This window comes from Stenella coeruleoalba (genome assembly GCF_951394435.1).
Source record: "Stenella coeruleoalba genome assembly, chromosome: 1".
NCBI lineage: Eukaryota > Metazoa > Chordata > Mammalia > Artiodactyla > Delphinidae > Stenella > Stenella coeruleoalba.
Genome location: NC_137169.1, coordinates 62,502,977 through 62,524,088, shown reverse-complemented (window position 1 = coordinate 62,524,088; position 21,112 = coordinate 62,502,977). Strand labels below are relative to the sequence as shown.

The following is a 21,112-nucleotide window of genomic DNA, read 5'->3' as shown; positions in this document are numbered from 1 at the left end:
ACAGCCAAGGGAGAAGTATTAGTTTCCTATAGCTGCTGTAACAAAATACCACAAATGTAGTGGCTTAAAACAACACAGCTTTATTGTCTTCCTTTTTTATAGTTCAGAAGTCCACAATGAGTCTCACTATGCTAAAATCAAAGTGTTGGAAGGGCTACATTCTTATTTGGAGGCGCTAGGGGAGAATCCATTTTTGTGCCTTTCCAGCTTCTAGAGTCTAACTGCATTCCATTGTTCATGCCCCCCTTCTGCTATCTTCAAAGCCGAGAATGGCTGGTCCTGCCTTTATCACATTTACTCTGACATTCTCCATAGTCACATATCTCTCTGAACACCTCTTCTTATTACACTGGACCCACCTGGATAATATAGGATTAACTCTCAAAAGTCAGTTGATTAGCATCTTAATTCCACCTGCAATCTTAATTCCACTTTGGCATGTAACATAACATAATCATAGGTTTCAGGGACTATTAGGCTGTAGACAACTTTGGGGGAGGAGAGGACACTTTATTCTGCTGACAGTCACCAGCAAAGCCCATTAATAATTCCCAGGAAATAAAAATAGGATCTGGGTAATAAAGCCTGACCTTCTTTTTTCCTTTGTGATTCATCTAGTTTTACTTGCTTGTAGGGTACAGAGGCCTTACACCCAGCACTTCAGACCAGAGTTCCTAATGCAAAACCATTGTGCCTGACACCTTAGCTCTGCAGGCTGTGTGCAAAGACACTGTGCTGCCACTGTGATCTGGAGTGCTGTGAGCAACACAACTGCGCAGACCTGTGAGAACTCCGCCCCCTCCCTGCTGACAAGAACTCAATAAAGCAGCCCTGCCCACGGCCTTTGGAGTACCCTGTAGGAATTCCTCGAGCATTTAGCTGTCACCCGGCAGGAAGTCTGAAAACTCTTCCCTTTCAGCTGGAAGGAGGAAAGAGAACACCCTGGCCTCAGACAGCTGTGCCACCCCCTAATGAACCAAGTTGATCAGGAACTAACGTGGCCAAGCTGCTCTGGACTGGAGGCCGTCCCGTCTAACTTCCTGTGGGATATTCTAACTGAGGAGAGACTAACTGTCTCAAGCACGGGCTGTTACAAATTCAGTTTGTAACAGTTATATCTTTTGGTCTTTCGAGGAATCCATTAAGAGTTTGGTGCTAGTTCCAAATTTCCTGAAATAGAAATCTTATTTGGGTCTTCTGCAATCTACACAAAGGAAGCATTAGACAAAGCCTGAACATAGGGCTTCAATAGAGATCTAGGAGGCCATGTGTGGCTAGTTAATGAACATGGGCAATATTCCTTTCCCCAAACTGCAGCTTGTCAAGCCATCAGGGAGGCTCATCAAGGAACTCACTACAGGAGGGAAGCCCTATGTACTTGGTTAGTTGAGGTCATGGTAACTCCTGACATAAAAAGTATAATCAGTCGGATTTAACCACCCCTACACCAGACTCCTCAGAGGTCACTAGATAAGGCCCATTCCGACCAGAGGGACATATCCTGGCCAAGACTGGCAGATTGAATTTCCTGTCCTGTCGAGAGTACTGGGCAATTTCAGGTATCCCTTGGTGCTAGTAGACACGTTTTCTAGGTGGATAGAAGCATTCCCTGCTAGAACTAAGACAGCAGCTGAAGTGGCTAAGGTTTTACTAAAGATAATAATCTGCAGGTTTGGGCTCCCAGGATCCCTACAAAGTAATAATGATCCAGCATTCGTGTCTCAAGTGACGAAGGGGATGAGTGCCCTGGACAAGAAATGAACCTTGCACTCAGCCTGGAGACCCCAATTGTCAGGGAAAGTAGAGAGATCCAATCAGGCCTTGAAATAGGCCTTAGTCAAGGTACGTCAGGAAACTCAAGAAAATTGGATTAAGTTGCTTCCATTGCCTTGCTCCACATGAATTTAGCCCCAAGGGGTAAGTTAAAGTTACATGCATTTGAACACAGGTATGGTAGATCCACTCCCCATGCCCAAGACAAGGGGCACCTTAACCCCCTTGAAATGGAACAACTCAAGTATGCCCTCGAGATAGGAGAAACCTTGAAAGCTCTCACTGCAGGTGCTGCCTGCATCCACTAACCTGGCCCTTCTTACCTTCCAGCCAGAAGACTGGGTGAACCTAAAAACCTGGAAAATCAGCAAGCCCAGAAGGTCAGCTCACTCCTAAGTGGAATGGGCCCCACTTGGTAATCCTAATTGTGCCCTGAAATTGCAGGGATCACTCTGTAGGCACATCACACTCAAGTGAAGAGGGCTCCTGAGCCGCAACCTCCAGAGAGACAACCTGGGGCAACAGACCCCCTTGACTACTCCTGTGAACCCCTCTCTGACCTGAAGCTTCTCTTCTGGAAAACAACAAAAGTATCATCAAGGAGATTCAGGCCGCGGCAGTGAGCCTCAACTTCAGGGCACACTTTTGCCTACAAAAAACCTAGATACCTTCATTTTCAGGAAAAATTTGACATGTGACCATTATTCTCTTCTAATATTTGCACCATTCAACTTAAATTGTCTGGTACGCTTTGTCTCCAAAACGTTAGACAAATGGTTGTTGCTCAGGGCAAACAGGGCTAAGGTCTGGGGACAATCGAACACATCTACAGGCAGCTGGGAAGTACCTCTCCTCAACCTGGGTTATGACGATGCCTCAAATCAACAGAACTGCATCCCTCAGTGCCTCTCAAGAATGAGGAACAGGACAAACAACAGAAGGCTTTGTCACCGGCAAAGCCCATTAATTATGCTCTGGGAAATATAGAATCTGGGTAATAAAATATTTTTTAATAAAATAAAAAAGTCTAACCTTTTTTTTCCTTTTCCTTCGCACTTCGTCTAGTTTCACTTGCTCTTAGGGTGCCAAGTGCAGAGGCCTTGTACCCGGCACTTCAGACCAGAGTTCCCAGTGAGAAGTGGCTGCACAGGATACTTAGCTCCACGGGGCCCGTTCCCAAGTGCTGGGCACACACTGTGATTCAAGATGGCGGTGGCGGGCCGTGTGCAGAGGTGCTGCGTCAGACACTGCAATCAGGAGTAAGTGCTGGGAGCAGAAGCAGCAGCAGCACAGCTGTGCCAGACTCGCAAGAACTCCGCCCCCCTCCCCACTGACAAGATCCTTATAAAACAGCCCAGCTGAGGGTCTTTCAGGGAGATCTTGTACTCTGGAGCACTAGCCCAAAACTCTCCATTCGTTGATCAAAGAATAAAGCCTTCCTTTGCTTCTGAACCAAACTCAGTCTCCTTCTACAGGCTCAAATGACACTGGGTAGGAGGACTCTTGTAACACAACCACAGGAAGACTGTCCATATTGGGGGAGATTTGTGTGTCTACAGATAAAACCAACTAGAAATGTCCCTTCCTGTTTGAAGAGATATATATATAATGTCCTTAGGAGAGGCGTGAGCTAGAGCACCTTTGTGATCCAGGGAGGCTTAGAAAAAAGAAGGCTCTTAAGATTATATAATCAGTATTGAGTTTTGCTGTGATAAGCTAGTATGTAAATATCCTTTTGATATGCTGAGTTTGCCAAGGTATAAAGACTTACACCGGCTTCCATATTTTTACCCTAATATATTATTAAACTTGATGTCAGTATTCTATAATACAATTTAGTAAAAGAGCCAAAACAGGTAAGTAAATAATAATGCTATAACACAAGCTATTTCTAAAAATGCGAAAATGCTAAAGTGTTCTGGAGCATTTAAACGGTAAGATTCTACTTGATTGGTAGGCTCAGCATCATTAAGGAGCATTTTAAAGGTGTAGTTCTAAGTAATTTTGTGTCATTTTTGATTAGTTCAGTCAATTAAGGATTGAGAGTCAGCCTACTTTAGTGGAAAGAGCAGAGACTTTGACGTGTTGAGAAACCCTTGAGAATCGAAACCCCAGGTGTTCTAGTTTTACCTGATCTCTAGCAAGTCTTAACCCCTTCCCCAAGCCTAAATTCACCTTATATAAAATCAGAAAAACGATATGTAATCCCCAGGATTTTTTTTCGAGATTAGATTAGAGACAGAGTGTCTAAAGCATCTAGAATACCTCTTGCTATAAAATAGATTCCCACTGAGTAGTAACTATTATTTTAAGCTGCAATCTAAACCCCAGTGTACTGGATTTTTAGTCCAACACCTTGAAAATATGTATGCCTTTCACAGGCACTTATTATCTTCTCTATGAATTTTTATTTTTTAGATTACATATGTCCATCATTTCACTGGAAACGTGTTTTCAAATCAGAGTATGGTTCTAGATATAAAATCTCACAAAGCACCTGATTCTTTTGAGAAGTATATTGATTTAAGGTTAGATTGTATTCTTGTACTCAAGAAGTAAGTATTCATAGTTAAAGCAAAACCATTAGAGTACATGAGACTTTGACATATTTAACCAGTACAATAATATCAAACATAGTAGGTGATTACATGTCTATGAAATAATTTTAAAATGTAAAAATAAAATAAATGAAGAGAAAGTGAAAATAAATTCTAATAGAACTAGAAGTGGCATGATGGCCAGGTGCCAAGTTTCAGTAGGGTAGTTGTCTTTGGATCCTCAATGCTTCTTAATAGAGCCTGGAATATCTCAGGTGCTTAAAACTAAGTTTATGGAATTGAAGTTAGTGTTTTCATCACGTTCATTACCTCATCTTATTTTTGCATTGGTATTAATTGGTGCCTAACTAACATTTGTGGAAATTGTAACTAAACTGAATCAAATTTGATAGTTATGTTTAACTTCTGGCCTTTAAACTCCTTTCACAGTTTCCTGATTCTGATTCATTATTACCCTTTTACCTTTGATTTCTAGTATATGTGTTTCATTAGTACACCTGAAACCCTATGTGGAATTAGACTAATTCCCTCAAACAAATTAACTTTCAGGTAGTATTCTTTCAGGTAAAGCTTAATTTCCATATCATCTCTGTTAAATAATAGCATTGCAAAATTAATAATATTTTATGGTTTCATGCATCTTTTGTGTTCTAATAAGGGGACATATTTTCTGTAGGCATGAGTATCCTGTTTGTCTCTGATACAAAGGAACCAGGAAATAAGTTTTAATGGCTTGGCCACTACCACTCATAGTAGGCTGTATTATCACCTCTGTGACTTTCACAGTCCTCTTGGACACACTCATGGGTAAAGTGTATGTAGAATCCTCTCAGCATTTCAGGATCTGAAGAGACTACATGAGCAAATAATCACTTTCTGCAGTGTAGTGCAATTTATGTAGATTATGGACATTTTCTAATTTTCTGTTTTCAAGCTCTGATTTTTATCCTTTTTGTCTCTCATCCACTTTGTTATGCTCCTTTGCAGCTTCGAACCATGTAATATCTAATTTGTGAAGCAGAGAAAACAGGTGGCCTATTTGAATTGTGGCTTTGAAGTCAGGTCTGGTGAGAAAGAGGGAAGCCTAACAACTGCTGTGGAAAGAGACTTGGATTAGGAGAAACCAGTTCAGACAAGAAATGTATGTGCAAAGCAGTCATTAAGCAGGTGTCTAAAACTGTCTTCCCATTAAGAGATAGTTTGTTCTTATTTGCAATGTATATAAGCATGTATTGTCAAGGGAGTCACATTTCAAAGCAATTAAGTCTTTGAATTAGTATTCATTTATTTGTTCATTCACTCAACAAATATATATCTAGTACCTACTGTATGCTAGTCACTGTTCTAACACCTAGGAATACCACACAAACTTACACAAAACAAAAATATCTGCATCAGTGAAGCTTTTACTCCAGTGCAAGGAGCAGAAAACAAATATACCAGTAATGACAAAGGTTACAAAGCAGAATTAGAGGATGGAATCTGTGGCTACCATTTTAGATACAGTGGTCAGAGAAGTTCATTGCCTTTCATATATAACTGGGAAGCAAGGTCTAAATCTAGTCTTCTACTTTCCAATGTATACTGATATAATTTTTATTAATAATTCTTAAAGAGTTTTTGAAAAGTGCTAATGTCACTCCCCTTATGTATTAGATTTCTGGGGACACTCACCATTCCCTATCAGGTTTTGTAGACAGCCTGGTATAAAGTATTCTATTTTCCCAGTAGTCCATAGAGTTTGCAATTCAGTGGCTGGCTAACCGTGGAGAAGATGGCAGGGACAGTGTTCCTGGGAGGAAAGAGATGGAAAGGTGAAAATAACTCAGGACTAATTTGACAAGGACTTTAAACTAGGGAAAGAGACCTGGTCTTTTAGTGCACCTTAATCCCTTATATGTTGCTATGCATTCCCTTCCTCTGCCTTTCAGAAATCCTGTCGTAAAATGAGAAAATCCAATCATTGAAACAGACCTATGGTCTTCTTGGTTTTCAGTGTCTTAGAGATGTGGGACTGAAGAAAAAGAGCATTTTTATCAGGTGCATTGGGTCTGTTTGTAGTCTTTTTTTTTTTTTTTTGTACGTGGGCCTCTCACTGTTGTGGCCTCTCCTGTTGAGGAGCACAGGCTCTGGATGCGCAGGCTCAGTGGCCATGGCTCACGGGCCCAGCCGCTCCACGGCATGTGGGATATTCCCGGACCGGGGCACGAACCCGTGTCCCCTGCATCGGCAGGCAGACTCTCAACCACTGTGCCACCAGGGAAGCCCAGTTTGTGGTCTTATAATTCCTGATTGGGACTGGAACTCATATTCTAGAGATGTTATTATGCAAGCTACTGAGAGTGGGTAATAATATTTGCCCACTTTTAAATTTATCTTCATAATTTTATATAATTTTATATTTTCTAGAATACACACACACACACACACACACACACACACACACACACACACATTCTCTTTGGGTACCCAAGAGTTAAAAAAAAAAATAGTGAAGACTAACTTGGAAAACTACTTTAAACCACCATACATCATATTCTTTATATGGTGAAAAGGAATACCAAATTCCAAACAAATGACTTAACAATGCAGAGAAACCCACCTATTAAGTTGGAAACTGCTTTAGAGTGAATCTTCTGAATAGAATTCTACTAAGCTCTTTAAGAATGTTGTGAGACTTAATTACCCACAAAGCTCACAAAAGTACAATATCATTCTGTACAGAAGGAAGAAATGAGAAAATGACTTAATAATTCCCCCCATACAAGTTAAAATGATAGGCTATCGTATAGCTGCTCCCTTACTTTTTTTCCCTTCTAAAATTTGTTTAAAACTGTGATCTTAGGGATAATATATCTCATAAAAAGTTTAATATCATGAGTTATTTTGTAGAAAAGAAATTAATTCACATATATTACCAAATGAAAGTCCCAAATGGTAAAGCTCTTTCTGGAAAAGGTTATTTGTAATGACCAAATTCGTCACTGTTTGGCATCTCGTAAAGGTCACAATAGGAGGTTTTCACTTGTTTTAAATAAAATTCTATATTTTAAAAATAAATATGCTTTTCTTCCATTTCATAGAAATATCAACACTATTTGTACTATAATTTACTTTTTGAGCTTCTGACATTTACCCAGCTGACTGTCTTTGGAGAACAATCTCTTGACTGAGAAACACTCTAGGTAAGAAAACTGTCAATTACAAATTGCTTTTTGATGCATTGCAAAGTGCTGGAACTCTTCAAATTTGAAAAACGACCTTGTTAAATACTTTTGTATCTACTACCTCTACCTTAAATTTTAAACAGCCTTTGTATAAATGCAGAGTAATATAACTAACAAAGATATCATCTTTGATAGTCAACAAAAAGAAAAATTCTGCTACAAACCTAATAGTAGAGTATTTCTAAGTTCACAAAATGTTGAATCAGATTTCAAATATTTTGAAAACCTCGGTATTATAGGCTTATCCTATTATCTTGAGGGAAATATACTTTCTTCATAAGACGAATCATTGAAATCATGAATTGAAATAGTATGATTGTTTACATATATAATTTGAATTAATAGTGAAATTGATATTATTTTTAATGACAGAACAAGACTGAACATATAAATTATTGTTTTGTGCTTCTGTATTTATTTTGAATTTTTTTTTTTTTTTTTTTTTTTTTGGTACGCGGGGCTCTCACTGTTGTGGCCTCTCCCGTTGGGGAGCACAGGCTCCGGATGCGCAGGCTCAGAGGCCATGGCTCACGGGCCCAGCCGCTCCGCGGCATGTGGGATCTTCCCGGACCAGGGCACGAACCCGTGTCCCCTGCATCGGCAGGCGGACTCTCAACCACTGCACCACCAGGGAAGCCCTGAAAATATTTTAGTACATATACTATATCGTCTCCAAAAGTAAAGTAAATATTTTCCAAGAGTACTTCAAAGTAATAGTTACAAAGAAAAAAGAAGCTAATGTACACAAATTGTTTGTCAAAGATGAATGGTTTTACTAATGTAATTGGCAACATTGTAAATTATATATTTACAAATGTATGGTATAACACACAAATTAATTAATGCATTTAGTATCATATACATTCATCAAATTTTTATTGTATCATAAACTTGTACCTCCAGTGTAATGTCTTCAAAATATTATATATTTTATAATTAAGCTCATAACTTTTGCTAAAAAAGAATTTCCTTTCTCAGTGAAATTCAGTGTAAGGTCTGAAATGAATAATATATAAATATTTTTATATTGATAAAACAATCCTCTCCAAAGAAAAGAAACAACAATTAAATTCTTCTAATTATGGCTAAAGCTGAATTTAAAGAGTTACTTGGATTTAACCAAATAAGAATTTATGTCTTAAAATGTGTATCTTTCAAGACTTTTATGTTTTGTTTTGGGATAAAATAAAATATTATTCAATATATTTCATTTTTATAGAGCTGAGATAAATAAGATTTTTCTGGATGTCCATGTCCAAGAGAGTAAATATATCATAAGTTTTGTGGTATAATAAATGCTAATATTGCAGAGATTTTGATGAAGATATATCTATATATCTATCTATCTATATTAATACCTGTTAGGATATATGGGAGATATAGAAAAAGGTATATATATATAACCCATACAAACATGTGTATTTGTGTATTCCAGAGAGACTGAATGCATTATGATCAGGTATTTTATAGTCAAATAAATGTTTCACTTCAACTCTATGATAGTTCCTGAAATACATGTGTTACTTCAGAACGTATTTTAAATATGATTTTATAAGTCACTATTGGCTTATATAATGAATGCAGATATTCATTTATATCTTCATTAATGTATTCATTCAAAAATATTATGTTAGGTTTTAAACTCTGGGTTATAATTTCAAATAGGACAACTGTTCTGTCCTCTAGGAGGTCATAATCTCATTGTGGCAAGCAAGTAAACAGGCAATTTAGATACAGTATAAGAGGTGATATAAAGAAGATAAAGTTAGAGGAGTATATCAGAGAGGCAGCTGTGGGGTTTAAAGGAAGCTTCCAAGAATGTATGATGTAAGTCAGAAAGAGAAAAACAAATACCATATGCTAACACATATATATGGAATCTAAAAAAAAAAAATGATTCTGAAGAACCAAGGGGCAGGATAGGAATAAAGATGCAGACATAGAGAATGGACTTGAGGACACAGGGAGGGGGAAGGGTAAGCTGGGACAAAGTGAGAGAGTGGCATGGACATATATACACTACCAAATGTAAAATAGATAGCTAGTGGGAAGCAGCCACATAGCACAGGGAGATCAGCTCGGTGCTTTGTGACCACCTACAGGGGTGGGATAGGGAGGGTGGGAGGGAGATGCAAGAGGGAGGAGATATGGGGATATATGTACATGTATAGCTGATTCACTTTGTTATAAAGCCGAAACTAACACCCCATTGTAAAGCAATTATACTCTAATAAAGACGTTAAAAAAAAAAGAATGTATGACTTCTAAACTAGATAGTAAGGGATTGGCAGGAATGGGCAAAGCAGATGGTAGTTGGTATTGAAGTAGGCAAAAGTGGTGTTGACATGCAACATTAATAGTTTTGCAATGAAAAGACAGGTCAAACACAAACAGGTATGGCGTTTGCACATTTGCAATTCCCTCATTTCCAGAATATTCCTTATTAACAGCTAACCACCAAGTCTAAAGTTTTCATCTAAATAGCAATAGACTTTAGGCAAAAATTTCCATGTCTAGACTGCCATGATTTCTGCAGACTCCTGAATTGGCTTATTGGTTTCTCTTTGAACAAGTGAAACTTTTCTTAGCTCATTTTGTGTTTTACTTGCTAATTCCAGTGAAGAAATTTTCAACTACAATAAGACACTAAAATTTTAAAAAATTCAGATTGTGATTTAAATAACACAAATTCTCAAAATCAAGATATTGCTTTGTAAGGGGGACTACATTTTGGTACCATTGCCAGTTGCAAGTTGAAAATCAGAATCTCTCTTTCTTTGGACCTATATATATAATATATTGCTATACATAATTCTATATATTGCATACTGTTTCAGAGCACATGATTACTGAAGTCAGATACCTGTCATGTGTTTCAATGTTGTGATGTTTCCTTTCATCTGTTTGTTCTTCCTTGTTATTTCCCTGAACTTTTGCTAGCATAGAGGGCATCCTTATTAGAATGTTCATCAAAGAGAGGTTTCAACACTGCCTGTGTTAATAAAATCATCAAGCATTCCTTTATAGACATGACAGGGAGAGTGCTCATCTATCATGAGTGTTTCATTAAGTGGCACAAAGCCATAAGCTCTAGGAACAATGCCAGATTTTTTTTTTTTAAATAAGTTTTCGGTAGCATAGAGTTCCCCTCATTTCAAGATCTATGCAATATGTGGAGTTACTTGCTTCTGTATCCTCATAGGGCACCTTGCCACACAATATACAGGAACTTTGATTAGGATTTTTTGTATCTCTGCTCTGAAAGGATAAAATAACTCAGAAAAATATTCTGTATCCTGTCCCAATCATCCAAAAATGTACAAAGAGAAAAAGAATCCCTGAAGATCCAGTTAAACACATTTTACAAGGTACTTTATGTGAATTCATCTTTTTTCTATTACAATTTCATTTTTAAGCAAATGTTCACAGGCATTTTTTGTAAAATTAACCAACCAAAGAGGTTATTGCTGACCAGTTTCATCAAAATCTCTCTCAAATTATATCAGGAAACCTATTCAAATATCTATGTACCACCTAATGGTAGAGCTACCTGAGTTGCACAATAAGAATAATACTATTTTGAAACAGATAAAGCAAATTGCCTGTCTCCCTTCTCTTAGGAGTGATGTTAAACACATCTATAACACTTTAGAGAATGCTTTTGGGCTGAAATGAATCAAATGTGTCCTTCTCCAGTCACTGATGGAAAAATCGACCATAGTGGACCGTCAGGTGATGCCCACAGTAATTTCCCCATCAAGTTTACCTTAAGTAACAAGATTGCCTCTCCCTGATACTGCATGTTGCACATTGTTTTGGATGTACTCTGGAAGTAGCAATCCTTTTGTTCTGGAGACAAATCCTCAACCTAGGGGTATCCTGATAGAAAGCTGGTATTTGAGTGGTAATCCTTCCATTGACAGAGCAGCTGCCAGCACACACTGGGACAAAAGCTTTGTTCTTGACAAATGGGCAAAGCAGATGGTAGTTGGTACTGAAGTAGGCAAAAGTGGTGTTGACATGCAACATTAATAGTTTTGGACATATTAATAAATGTCACAAATATCTACTACGGGTAGGCTTGGAAAGGTGCCAGTAGCAAGTGTTTCATTTGCCTATGGAGTCAGTAATTAGCCGGGGCAGCATCAAGTTATTTCTGTCCCCACCCAACACCAATCTCTGTTTCTACCACCAGTGCTAAAATTCTCTATGAAGCTTCCAAGTTAGAAATCAGACTAATGCTTTTGTCTTAGTCTTTGACATTTACACTGCCAGATTAGGAAGGAGATATCAACAAGGTGGCTGGGTGGGTGTGATCCTTGAAACCAAAGATTCCAATAAACAAAATACTCCATATGCCATTTATCATAGGAATGAGTAAAAGACAAAGAAGGAGAGGAGCTGAGTTTCAATTTTGGTTCATGCAGTTAACTTAAATTTGTGTAATATAGTCAGTGATTTAGAGTGCATGCATTTAATCATATATTGTAATAAATTGTAATAATTTGTCATTCTCACCATTTTGTAATTAAAGTTTTTAGCTTTCTCTTTAGACAGTTTTCAGAATTGAGATTTCTTTGTTTATTAATTCAATTAGCAACTAAGTATTGAGTCTCTACTGTTTATCTATGCATGATCCACTCCTCAGGGATGGGGCCCATGTGTCTTTAATCTCTGTGTCTGTAGCTCCAACCTAAGGGACTGGCACATCCCACCAGATAGATAAGTATTTGGCAAGTGAATTTGGTATGCCAAGGGCCAGTAGATACTCAATTAAAGAAAATTTAGTCCTCAAAATATATATATTTTTGCCACAAGTCAGACAAGCAAATTGATGCTTATAGTTATAAAGTCTTGTGACTGAGGTTTACTGCAAAGTGCTCTGGGGTCCTAAAAGAAACTGGAGCATCAGGAGTTGGCATCCTGCAGGAGGTGATATTTTAACTGTATTATATTCAGTTTAATTTGGAAAATGCTTTGAAAAATAAGCAGGAATTAGGTGAAGAAAGGGAGAGGCTTTCTCCTGTAGTACAAACACCCTATGAATGACCAGAGAAAGGAACAATATAAAGCATTTGGGAAATGTAGGCAGTTCCATTGCCTGGAGGGAGAGGTTGTATGTGTGTGTGTGTGTGTGTGTGTGTGTGTGTGTGTGTGTGTGTGTGTGTGTGTTTCTATAAATGGCTTTAACTAAAGCTGGAATGAGAGACAGGTTCTATCTGGATCATGAAGGTCCAGGGTTTTTAATTGAAGACATTGGACTTACTTTTGAATGCTAGGGGAGAAATCAAAGAACTTGAACAAAGAAAAAGACACAATCTGCTTAGCATGTAGAAAGACCATTCTGCTTGCAAGGAGCAGTAGAGCTTAGATATAGCCAGACTGCAGGCAGAAAGACCAGTCAGGAGATTGTTACTTTATAATTAGATAAGAAGTAAAGTGCTTTTAGGCCATCATTCATTTTAATTGTTTAATATAATTTCATTGATGTTTGTATTAAAATATTTATTACAGAATCAACCTGGCAAATATTTTAGAATTTCCTGGAACCCCATCCTGTGATAAGTTCCTTTTTAATTAGTGGAAATCAACATTCATTTTTGTTTAATAAAAAGGCAATATTATATTTTCAAACTTTAATTAGAAATAGTGATTAATATAGAATGTACAATTTGGATATTAGATATCCTGGACTAGGTAAAATTTGTAAACTTAACCAGAGCCCTGCCATACTTCTGAATTTTCTTCCAGAGCAAATGTAAAGTGTTTCTTTCAAATTTCTCTCATCAGTGACTTTAATTAGTAATTAGTGGTTATTGCTTGTGGTTTTTGCATCTCCTCTATTAATAGGAGATCACAAACTAATGATTACTTCAAAATGTGCTAAAATGAATCATCCTTAAAAAATAACTTTTTGTTACTGTTTTATGCATACTGCTCTCAAAAACAAGATGTGGGGTAAGCCAGGAAAATGAATAATGTTATATTGAGCTTTTATAACCATTTTCTTCCTAGGGAGTAGGACAAATATATTCATCAAAACCACACTCCAAAAGTGTGACAGTATTAGCTATTTCATTCAAAGAACTTGGAGTTTAACATAATGTAAAATATAAATGATTAGTCAATTCATGTCAGTCTAAAAGGGACAACAAAGTGACATTTCAATTTAAACAGAAACGGCTGCAGCCAACCTTAATCAGATGTTCTAATAAATGAGCTGAAGGACATTGTTGCAAACTTCTTAATCCAAAAGAAAACCAATTGCCATGGCTCTTGTTCAAATACCACACAAAACAGTATGGAAATAATCATGAACAGAGTTGAATTGAATATCAATGTGTTGCTCTGAGTTACAGATTCTACTCTATTTTTGTTTTCTTTCAAATAGCATTCAATCATTCAAATGTATATAAATACATATTATATATATCATATATAAATATATTTGAATATATATGATATATATCACTTATATGATATATATATATCACTTAATACAATACAATAACTACTTGTAGAACCCTTACTAAGGGCAAGGTGTATAGTATATTTTGATGAGTGACGTATACTGAAAGAGGAATTCATCATGTATTCATTTATTCATTGACCAAATATTTATTTATTTATTTATTTATTTATTTATTTATTTATTTATTTATTTATTTATGGTACGCGGCCCTCTCACTGTTGTGGCCTCTCCCGTTGTGGAGCACAGGCTCTGGACGCGCAGGCTCAGCGGCCATGGCTCACGGGCCCAGCTGCTCCACGACATGTGGGATCTTCCTGGACTGGGGCACGAACCTGTGTCCCCTGCATCGGCAGGCGGACTCTCAACCACTGCGCCATTAGGGAAGCCCGGACCAAATATTTATTGAACTACTATTTTCTATTAGGTTCTGTTCTAGATAGTGGAGATTTATTTTCAAGGAAAAAACAACCATGTAACTGCCCTTGGGAAGGAAGAGAGATATTAATCTAATACTCTCACTATCAGAGAAAAATTGACAATTCTTCTAAGTGTTGTGAAGGAGAGATATGCCGTATGTAAGTGAGGGGGTCTTCTAGTCAGAACGGTCAGGACAATCTTCCTTGACAAAGTTCTATTTTAGTTGAAATTTGAAGGATGAGTTGTACTTAAGTTAAAGGGAGAAGAGGAGAGCATCTAGGAAAAAAGAAATAGCATGTGTAAATTACTAGTAATTGGAGAAATCATGGTGATCACTATGAACTAAAATGAGGCCTGAGTGATTGAAGTGAAGAAAGCCTAGCGTGGGAAGATCACAAAGGGAAAGGATTGAAGAATTTTAATCAGGAGTGGAAAATTTGGAGGAGAGGGTCTGGAAAGACAATTTCAGATTCTGATGTTTTAAATCTCTCTCTAGCTATGGTGTGGAAAATAGACTGGCTAAGACTCAGAGTAGTAGATCTAGCCCAGGTGAGAAATCTGAGGCTGAGATGAGCATTGATGGTGATTACCCCTCTGAGTGTGGTTGAGATTACCTGTGAAGAGAATATTAAATGAGAGAGGAGAAGGTTTTGGACTGAACCTTGAGGCACTCTAAATCTAATGGCTAGGTAAAGGAGGGTGAGAGGACCAATGAGACAGGGAAGGAGCAGCCAGAGGGTTACGAGAAAACTAGGAGAAATCATGTCACGGAAATGAAGGGAAGGAAAGTGTTTTAAGATAGTGGTTAATTGGCTCAAATACTACAAAGATATGAAATAAGTACTTTAAACATATCCATTATCTTTATCAACATGAAATTATTAGTCACACTGGTGAAAATTACTTCATGGAATCATGATGATTGAAGGCATGTTAGCATGAGTAGGGCAGTGAGTTGGAACAAAAGAAATCGCGACCTTGGGTATAGTTCACTATCTGACCTTCTAGCTATAAAGGAAAGAAGAGAGATAAGTCTGTAACTGGAGAGGAAGGAAAGGGAGAATAAAGCTTGGATTTGGGTTTTTCTTTGTTTGTTTAACTAATTAAATAAATTTGACTATGTTTAAGATCTCTGGGGCAATGAGAAGAAGTTGAATGTATGAGAGAAAGGATAGAATTATCAGAGAAGGATAAAGTACTTGTGACTATAGGAGTAGACGGGATCTACAGCCAGGTGGGGAGATTTTCTTCAGACTGGCACATGAACAATTCTTTACTAGTAAAATGGGATGCATGTAGGTGGATCAGGGAGACCGTCCGGTGGCTTCTACTTTTTTTTTCCACAGAGCAGAATAAGTCACAGGGAACATGAATTGATTCATTCAAATTTGGGCTTAAAATAAAGAAATAAGCTCTAGGGGGTATGAATAATATTAAGGGTGCCAAGAAGTTCAAGTTAAAAAAGAGAAAGGAGAGTTGTAAAGATTGATGCAAAGTAGAGGGGTCAGGAAAAGGAAGAAAGGAGGTGACTATACTGCTGAACAGTTGTAGTGAGAGTATGTGAATAAGTACTCTGAAAGGAGAAAGATAACAAGAAGCTTATAGTTTGTAAACAGAAATTTGTCCTAAGAAATAAGACAATACTTCCAGAGTTCAAGGAAGGAAAAAAATCTGCAAAAGTTAGTGCAGCACTTATGGAGTTGAAAGATTAGACATATGGTACTTTATTTTATTTTTTAAATTTTAATTTATTTTTTATACAGCACGTTCTTATTAGTTATCTATTTTATACTATTAGTGTATATATATCAATCCCAATATCCTAATTCATCCCACCACCACTCCCAGCCCCGATTTCTCCCCTTGGTGTCCATATGTTTGTTCTCTACATCTGTGTCTCTATTTCTGCCTTGCAAACTGGTTCATCTGTACCATTTTTCTAGATTCCACATATATGTGTTAATATATGATATTAATTTTTCTCTTTCTGACTTACTTCATTCTGTATGACGGTCTCTAGGTCCATCCACATCTCTACAAATGACCCAATTTCATTCCTTTTTATGGCTGGGTAATATTCCATTGTATATATGTACCACATCTTCTTTATCCATTTGTCTGTCAGTGGGCATTTAGGTTGCTTCCATGACCTGGCTATTGTAAATAGTGCTACAATGAATATTGGGGTGTATGTGTCTTTTTGAATTATGGTTTTCTCTGGGTATATGCCCAGGAGTGGGATCGCTGGGTCATATGGTAATTCTATTTTTAGTTTTTTAAGGAACCTCCATACTGCTCTGCATAGTGGCTGTATCAGTTTACATTCCCACCAACAGTGAAAGAGGGTTCCCTTTGCTCCACACCCTCTCCAACGTTTGTTGTTTGTAGATTTTCTGATGATGCCCATTCTAACTGGTGTGAGGTGATACCTCATTGTAGTTTTGATTTGCATTTCTCTAATAATTAGTGATGTTGAGCAGCTTTTCATATGCTGTCTTCTTTGCAGAAATGTCTATTTAGGTCTTCTGCCCATTTTCTGATTGGATTGTTTGTGTTTTTTTAATACTGAGCTGCATGAGCTGTTTATATATTTTGGAGATTAGTCCTTTTGGACAAATGGTACTTTAATAGGTGGCAATAATGCTTGAGATAAGGGTTAGGGTGAGTTGTTGGAGGTCAGGAAAATTCCAGTGAAGGGAGGCCCAGGAATGAAGGAACAAAGACATATTTTCATATAGAATGATGATCAGTTCAATTTAGCTAAAGCAGAGGACATACGAAGGGAGCAGTAAAATAAAGTTTGGAAATGTAGGTTGAGACTCAGATTGGGGAGGACTTTCAAAAAAGCTAGGAAGTCAATGTAAATATTTCATTATAAAAGCTCCCATTGGGGCTTCCCTGGTGGCGCAGTGGTTGACAGTCCACCTGCCGATGCAGGGGACACGGGTTCGTGCCCCTGTCCAGGAGGATCCCACGTGCCGCGGAGCGGTTGGGCCCGTGGGCCATGGCCGCTGGGCCTGCGCGTCGGGAGCCTGTGCTCCACAATGGAAGAGGCCACAACGGTGAGAGGCCCGCGTACCGCAAAATAAAAATAAATAAATTAATTAATTAATTTTTAAAAAAGCTTCCATTATAGAAAGCAAAGGTAGCAGAGATTTCCAAACATGTGTGAACAACAAGTAGATCAAAACTAAAATGTATCTAGCCAGATATTTTCTGGATTAAAAATGGCCATCTGTGGGTCTGCCAATGAAAATATGATCAAGTGCCACAATAAAAATATCAACACAGCTACACTTTGCTTCATTAAACACTGAGAGCATTGACAAGTGAACCAAAATATTGGCCTTTTCCATATGACATGTTGTGTAATTTATGAAGCAAAAATCTGAAATTTGATCTTTAATGTAAAATCATATATATGAGGCATCTTCTAGTTTTAATAATTTTTGTTACAAATCACAGAATGAGGGGCTGCTTTTGAAATAGAAAACTGATGTCTTCAAAGTAAATTTAACCATGGATATTCTAAAAGTCCTGGATCAGTGATTCTATTTCTCCTTTTCACATCTAGAAGATATTGAAAATATTTTTGTTAGGACCTGCCCCTTCTGGCTCCTGGGCTAGAAAAGAGAGTTGACGCCGGCCGCAGTGAGGAGTCCTGGGAGGCACTGGCTGCTCAGTGCTTCCAAGGAGTGCCTGCCGCTGGTGGCCTTTTTGCAGACGTATTGCTGTCACTGAACACTGGCCCATTGGAAAGCACTAGAGAAGCTCAGCCATCAGTATGTCCAAGTACAAACTGATTATGTTAAGACATGGAGAGGGTGCTTGGGATAAAGAGAACTGTTTTTGTAGCTGGGTGGATCAAAAACTTAACAGTGAAAGAATGGAAGAAGCTCAGAACTGTGGGCAGTAACTCAAAGCACTAAACTTTGAGTTTGGTCCTGTGTTCACATCCATCCTGAACCGGTCCATCCTCACAGCCTGGCTGATCCTAGAAGAGCTGGGGCAGGAGCAGGTTTCCGTGGAAAGCTCCTGGCATCTCAGTGAGTGTCACTATGGAGCCTTGATCGGTCTCAACAGGGAGCAAATTGTTTTGAATCATGGCAAGGAACAAGTGAGGCTGTGGAGAAAGAGCTACAATGTGACCCCACCACCCATAAAGGAGTCCCATCCTTACTACCATGAAATCTACAATGACTGGAGGTACAAAGTGTGTGCCATTCCTTTGGATCAGCTGCCACGATCCGAGAGCTTAAAGGATGTTCTGGAGAGACTCCTTCCTTATTGGAACAAAAGGATTGCTCCTGAAGTATTAAGTAGTAAAACCATTCTGATGTCTGCTCATGGAAATAGCAGCCAGGCACTCTTGAAACATCTGGAAGTTATCTCAGATGAAGACATTATCAACATTACTTGTCCTACTGGAGTCCCCATTCCCCTGGAACTGGATGAGAACCTGCATGCTGTTGGACCTCACCAGTTCCTGGGCAACCAAGAGGCTATCCAAGCAGCCATTAAGAAAGTAGAGGATCAAGGAAAAGTGAAATGCAATGACAAATAAAATCTTTCCCACGTGCTGGCTAGGAATAGTTGCAGAAGGAGTGACATGCAATATGTTATGGGTGCTGATCTCCCTCCCCCCACCCCCCGCTGATTTTTCCAGATTTAGGCTGTGGGGTGGAGTTTGCATAAGTAACTAGGTAAGTTATGTTGGCTCAGATAAAGGCTTTAGGATGCCTTGAGTACTAATGTCATAAGCCTTATGCTTTAGCCCCTGCCGGGGCCCGTTTGAATTAGTCACTAAGTTAGTTACCAGTGGGGCTTAATCAATGTCTTAAGTTTCGTTTCCAAGATGGGAGAGCAACAAGTGAAGTTCAAGTTCAAGGTATTCCTCATTCAATAAATCAGTATAGAGTGATCACTGACAGGCACTACTTACTCCAATAAGTAGTTCATGTTTATATTTACTGAGACTTTCTAGGATGATAATAAAGGACGTTAGATAACACACTATACTTAAGTATTTATTACTAGTCTTTTCCTCTAGGGAAAGAGATGCTTTGATAGGTTAAGATCAGAGACCCATTAAATGGGAGAGTGACTGATGGATTCCTCCAAGACAGCCAACAACAAATACCAAGGCCCTTTGCCTCATGACATTTGGTGGAATTCCTCTCTGGCTGCTAGAATTAGTAGCATAGGGACAGCTATATCTGTTCATGTTCTCTTTTTGTTTTGTTTTTGTTTTTTAAACTTTAATCTTGGGGTCTTTAAAATTAATTTAAAAATAAGTTCTGTGACTGAAAATGGTACCCATTCCAAGTATTTCCGTATGATTCATAAATATTAAGTATAGGCTTCTGAATTAGTCTCTGATCTTATCTTCCTATAACACAAAGAGTTGTACTCATTTCAACACGTAGACATGCCTAATTCTCTAAAAATTGAAGGTCGGGTCAGCAGGAAGGTAGAATATAGTGGGTGTAATTTTATTCACTTGAACAGGGGAAATGGTATATTCACATTTGTCACATACATTTGTTCTTTACCTGTTGAGGGCAAAACATTATGGTACGTAGTCTATAGTATTCAGGGTAGGTCACAGACAGAATTGACTGCTTATCAGTCTTGATATAGGATGCTTTTAGATGCTAGAGATAGGTAAGTCATCATTTCTTTAAGCTACTGCCTTATTTCAAAGCAAGTGACATACATTTCAATGATAAAATCATGTAAACAATTTACAACTATCATAGCTGTTACAGATATCACCAGTTTTTCACAGTTTTCCATTGGTGGGTTGGTTTATTTGTATCCATTTTATAGTAAAACTGTCGTTAGAAGGAAACTAATTCTAAAACCCTTGCTATTGCTTGGTCTCCATTGATCCTTAAATCAAGACTTAGAGCATCAGCTGATGAAGATGGCTGAAAAGAAGAAATGAACCTGGTTTGCTCACAGCTGGTCACATCTGTGATGCATAAGGACGTGGAATGTGGATGCTTGACTTTCCTGACCAACTACTGGCTTCTCTGTGGTAGTCCTTCTTTTCACAGTCCTATTGCCTAACCAAATAACACTCTTTATAATTCAGAGATCAGGGCCAAGAATAAAACTACCAGATCTTCCTAGGATTCCAAACCTATTGCTAAGCTTCAACTCAGATCATTTTTGGACATGATATGGTATCTGGTATTGGTATTGGTATTGGTATCTGGTATTGGTATTGGTATTGGTATCTCTGGTATTGGTATCTGAATTTTCCAGCCCAAGAGGTGACCATGTCTTAACATGGCTCAAGATCCTAGAGTTGGATTCTTCCCTTGTCCCACATCTAGATATCCTCCTCCAGAGGACACCTGGCAGCACAATGTGCTCCTGCACACAAAGTTGTGCTCACACCCAGTAACTTTGGAATATTACAGACTTCCTAAGAGAGAGAGAATTTTTGCTGACACTTTCTGGTAAAATTTGGTTTTATTGTTTTTGAGATCTTGGCTGAAATAAATGAAGAGATATTTATAAAAAAAAAAAAGAACAAAAATTTGTTGAACCCAAGTTCCTGTGCACAGTGCACAGTGAGGCCAGAGTTCGGGGCAGAGAAAAGTTTATTGCAAGGGCCAAGCAAGGAGAATGGGTGGCTCACACTCAAAAGACCAGGA

The 21,112-nt window shown here is 38.1% G+C and overlaps 1 pseudogene across 1 annotated transcript; it reads left to right on the top strand.

Moving 5' to 3' along the window:
- The first annotated feature begins 18,160 nt into the window (after positions 1-18,160).
- LOC307193869 (bisphosphoglycerate mutase-like) lies at positions 18,161-19,011 on the top strand (annotated as a pseudogene). Its single transcript has one exon. The product of its transcript is annotated as a bisphosphoglycerate mutase-like (transcript).
- Positions 19,012-21,112: the final 2,101 nt, after the last annotated feature.